This window comes from Schistocerca gregaria, chromosome 3 (assembly GCF_023897955.1).
Source record: "Schistocerca gregaria isolate iqSchGreg1 chromosome 3, iqSchGreg1.2, whole genome shotgun sequence".
NCBI classification, from domain to species: domain Eukaryota; kingdom Metazoa; phylum Arthropoda; class Insecta; order Orthoptera; family Acrididae; genus Schistocerca; species Schistocerca gregaria.
In genome coordinates, this window is record NC_064922.1 from 2,674,663 (window position 1) to 2,680,176 (window position 5,514).

The window sequence follows — 5,514 nt, forward strand, 5'->3', positions numbered from 1 at the left end:
TGCAGTCAACAGAAAGTGCCAAGATGAGTAGCATTGAAGTAAATATCCTCGGTGTAGCAAAGTAGCTTAAATCACTTGATAAAGGCAAGGCTTCCGGTTCAGATTAGATACCAGTCAGGTTCCTCTGAGTGTGCTGATACAATAGCTCCATATTTAGAAATTATATACAACCGCTCACAGAAAGATCCGTACCTAAAGACTGGAAAATTGCTCAGGTCACAACAATTTCTTAAAGTACTGCCTTTTGTGAAGTTTAACAAAACTCTTAGCAAGCGTACTTGTTATACAAATGGGTACAGCAAAGGCTTCCGGTCGTAAAAGAATTTCAGCGTTAAACTGGAAATAGTTATAGGAGAGTATCAGAAGTAATAACCTAATGACATCTTTAATTTCTTGTACATGAAGATTTTGTGTTGGAGAAGATTCTCTCTGTGTTTGTAGCGGTGGGCACCAATTGTCGGCTGCGACTGGAAGCACACTTACACTCGAGTGGCCGCACGAGTCACGGTGGATGCAGCAGCAGTGACCCTGTCGCGGTTGTGTGCACCACCTGCTATAGTGTCTCGTGTGCACGAAGGACCTCTGCGGACCGAGCTGCAACTTTCTTAGCTCGCTGGACTGTGCAGTTAATGATTTACAGGGGCTGTGCACAATGCAGCCCGCCTGGCAGAGGTGTGTTGCAGGGCTGCGTCAGCGCCTGACGGCTTCCGCGACTGGAAAAATGTACTGGCGGTACAAAAAAAGTCACAGTAACTTTCGATTTCTGACAAAGGCTGCAGCCAAAAATTTAGTTATAGAGTGTGATGGTCTTTTCTATGTGCCTGAGCGATCATCCTTACGGTGAGTTGCTGACTACTCTCAGAGTATTTGCTCCAGTTACCTGTTGCGTGTGTGATCACCGCGGTCTCATTTCATCGACGTGGTGTCTGTGCACATGAATAGCTGGCCACATGAATGGACTTCCGCGTCGGGCCAAAATTGCAGGCATCTCTAACGGATCGGGCCTGCCGATCCAAAGCCAATAGTTTGCCACTAATGTGCGGGCTCTGTCCTCTGACTTGGCCTGTGTGTGTGGCGTAGTACCACGGACCTAGGACTGTGGTGCCCGTCCTCGGCCCCAGGCGATGTGTTTCGGGAACCGTGACTGTCTCACAGCAAGTACATTGTACAGTGCGGCGTTTGATACAAATTTTATTTATTATAGTATCTTCTGGCACTTCGAAAGTAGTTTATATATTTGAAAGAATGGACGATAAGAAAAAAAATTGTGGCAATCGCAGGCAGTTTGTACACTATGACGTCAAGTATTTCTTGAAAGAAAAAAATCACACAATACCGGTAGATAATAGACATAACGCATACCATCACTGCTTTCAGGAATGTGTCTCGCAACTCCAAGAAAATGCATATTTTTGTCACCAAATGGGTTTCGCTTTATGAAAATAAAATCAGTGATCTTAATGAAACATGTCTGCCACTGGGCTTCCTTTCTCCATCTACAAGCAGTTCATTACACAACATTTTGATGTTAAGTACTTACGATTTTTGTTCAGACGTTTAGAAATACAGAAGTCATTACTTTTTTTTTTACGTCTTAGGTCTGCACTTAGACTTGATACCTCAAAATTGGTCAGAGAAAAATGTTAAAACTTGTCTGGAGAGAATGTTTTCATTTTAATAGTGTAAATATGACAAGGTCATGCAGGAAGCAGGCGACCAGTATTATTATTTTCATTTTAATAATGAACAGCCTCAGTTGCACCGCTTACATAGACTTTACCCAAGTTTCAGTCGGGATAACCCAACATTCTTCAGAATAACAGTGTCTACTGTTTGTCCATAGTGGAGTTCCAGTACAGCACTCGTGGCTGCCGCGACGTGGGGCCGACGCAGTGCCAGATAAGTTTTACATTCTGACGATAATTTATGAATACTTGACGATGTCCACTGTGGACAAACAGTAGATACTGTTATTGTGAGGAAGGTTGGGTTATACCGACTGAAACATAGGTAAATTCTAGATAAACGGTGCAACTGAAACTGTTAATTATTAAAATTAATATTTATACAGTTGCTGACAGGGCCGCGAAATGTTGAAGATGTTTAAGTAGTATTATTTGAGTAATTAGTAGCATTGAGGCTGATTGCGTCTATTCTGCGAATTTTTGGTTCACGTGCAACTTTGAACGACATATGCACATGCAGTAATCGCATATGGATATCTGATGACGGCTAAATTCCGAAACGCAATACTGACATTCCTTGCGCGATATCTGACGTTTAGTATTGCGATCCAGTCAACATGAACGCAGAACTACTGATTGTTGTAATTTCAAGTTCGATGTTGGATAACAATTTCCGTGTGATATAATTACAAATTGCCAGTTTTCGGACTTTTCCTTTACCTTGCTTCTTGCCAATTTTCATTAGTGTAGGTCAACAGAAAGTGCCCTATAGGTCTGTACATTTTACACCGTGAAGGGAACACAACCTCAGTATGTGAAAAAAATTTCAATTTGATACATCTCCAAGTTCCTGAAGCAAAGGATGTGCAACAGACAGACGAAAAACAAGGGTTCTGTTTTTTTCCGATTGAGGAACGGAATAAAAAAAAAAAGACAAAGTATTGTTAGTTTCAGAGCATATGGTAGCTCCAGTTATAAAAGCTTAAGTGGTATATTTAGACAAAAACATGGCACACTACACTTAAAAATACAAAAAAGAGAGGCACTGAGATTCAAACTCGCGACTTCTACTGTTCCTGCACGCTCATTACCGCTAGACTACCAAGCCCGACATTAGCTTTTTTATGCTTATGGGGGGGGGGGGGGGGGGAGGAGGAGGATTTATTGTAATTGGTTGTCATGCCCAGATAAACATACACGTAAACGCGATCCTGTTGGCAGTTACAAAGCAGTAAAACTCGCTTCAGAAACTCAGTATATTGCTTTATTTGTGTTATCACATATTCGAGCACAATTTCCATCTGTTCTTGTGTAAACTTTTAAGAAGCTAATCGCCATAACTACGCTAGCGTCTTTGGTCACGAGATATTTTTTGTACTCTTACTGTCAAACTCTGTGTTACCTTTTGCGTCGGTAATCACGTGCTGATTATCTAAGTAGCAGCCGACAGTTAATAAATGTTTTACTTTTTATCAATGCACCTTGTATGCACGCATACGGCTGTGTACAGTTCTCAGAGATTATCAGCATTAGCTTCCAAGCCATCCACAAGGAATCAAGAGTGGCATTAGAGCCACCCTGAAGTCTAGGCTGGTCTTCACGGTGGCACGAAATCTTGGTCAAGCAGAAAATTTATAATTCTGAACTCAGGCATAACGAGGTACCTCAGACTGAATGACCCCCCCCCCCTTCTATGCAGCATGGATTCCGAAAACATCGATTACGTGCAACCCGACTCCAACGACAGTCTGAAAACCACGGATCAAGGCAGACAGGGGAAAACGGTGTTTACTCATTTCCGAAACGCATTTCGCTCACTAGCAAAACTGTGCTTATTAAATGAATTGGGTTTTGCACTGTCTGTATTCTCGAAATACATCCTGGATGGCGTTGAGGTCGTTCTGTTTGACCTCAGAATATGTTCTAAGGTACTACAGCAAATCGATAGCGAAAAATAAAACTGTGCACTTAAACAAGCGAAAAAATGCCGTACCCTATTACCGTGATGCCAAAGAGTCGCAGTTGTAACAGCTGAAATCATACAAATACATTGTTGCAACACTTAGTTGGTATAAGAAATGTCATGACCACAACAGTCTGAGTTGTAGGTAAAGCGGCAAAACAGTGCAGCTGATGGTCGCCGTGAATTTCCGCCTAAAAGCGGGCACACCCCTTGTAACTCAGGGCAGGCTGCCGTTTCTTGTGTTCGAACAGCGAACCCCTTACTGCATTCCACAATTACGCCCATGGCGAAGGTTGTGATACTGAGACGAGAAGAATTTAGTGCACGAAGACTGAGGGCTTACACATCCACACTATGTTCGTTTAGGACTTAAGCTCACGTACTTTAAACACTCCCATAGTGGCAAATGATGAAAGGTTTCTGTTCCAGTAGTGTGCAGCAGCGTTGGCTCTTGCTATACCGTGCCCAGTTGACTGTGTTTTGCCTTGCAATGCATAACACACTCATCCACTCGCAGCTGCAACTTTTGTTTATCCTCATCCCAATAAACCATGAACCATGGATCTTGCCGTTGGTGGGGAGGCTTGCGTGCCTCAGAGATACAGATAGCCATACCGTAGGTGCAACCACAACGGAGGGTATCGGTTGAGAGGCCAGACAAATGTGCGGATCCTGAAGAGAGGCAGCAGCTTTTTCAGTAGTTGCAAGGGAAACAGTCTGGATGATTGACTGATCTGGCCTTGTATTACTAACCAAAATGGCCCTGCTGTGCTTGTACTGCAAACGGCTGAAAGTGAGGGGAAGCTACAGCCGTAATTTTTCATGAGGGCATGCAACTTTACTGTATGGTTAAATGATGATGGCGTCCTCTTGGGTAAAATATTCCGGAGGTAAAATAGTCCCCCATTCGGATCTCCGGGTGGGGACTAATCAGGAGGATGTCGTTATGAGGAGAATGACGTTCTACGGATCGAAGAGTGGAATGTCAGATCCCTTAATCGGTCAGGTAGGTTAGAAAATTTAAAAAAGGAAATGGATAGGTTATAGTGGGAATTAGTGAAGTTTGGTGGGAGGAGGGACAAGACTTTTGGTCAGGCGAATACAGGGTTATAAATACCAAATAAAATAGGGGTAACGCAGGAGTAGGTTTAATAATGAATAAAAAAAAAGGAGTGGGGGTAAGCTACTACAAACAGCATAGTGAATGCATTATTGTGGCCAATATAGACACGAAGCCCATGCATACCACAGTAGTAGAAGCTTTATGCCAGCTAGGTCTAGAGATGATGAAGAAATGTATGATGAAATAAAAGAAATTATTCAGATAGTGAAAGGAGACGAAAATTTAATAGTCATTGGTAACTGCAATTCGGTAGTAGGAAAAGGGAGAGAAGGAAACATCATAGGTGAATATGGATCGGGGGAAAGAAATGAAAGAAGAAGCCGTCTGGTAGAATTTTGCACAGAGCATAACTTAATCATAGGTTCAATAAGCATAGAAGAAGGTTGCACACATGGAAGAAGCCTGGAGATACTGACAGGTTTCAGATAGATTATATAATGGTAAGACAGAGATTTAGGAACAAGGTTTTAAATTGTAAGAAATTTCCAGGGACAGATGTTGACTCTGACCACAATCTATTGGTTATGAACTGTAGATTAAAACTGAAGAAACTTCAAAAAGGTGGGAATTTAAGGAGATGGGACCTGGATAAACTGAAACAACCAGAGGTTGTAGAGAGTTTCAAGGAGAGCATAAGGGAACAATTGACAGGAATGGGGGAAAGTAATACAGTAGAAGAAGAATGGGTAGCTTTGAGGAATGAAGTAGTGAAGGCAGCAGAGGATAAAGTAGGAAAAAAGATG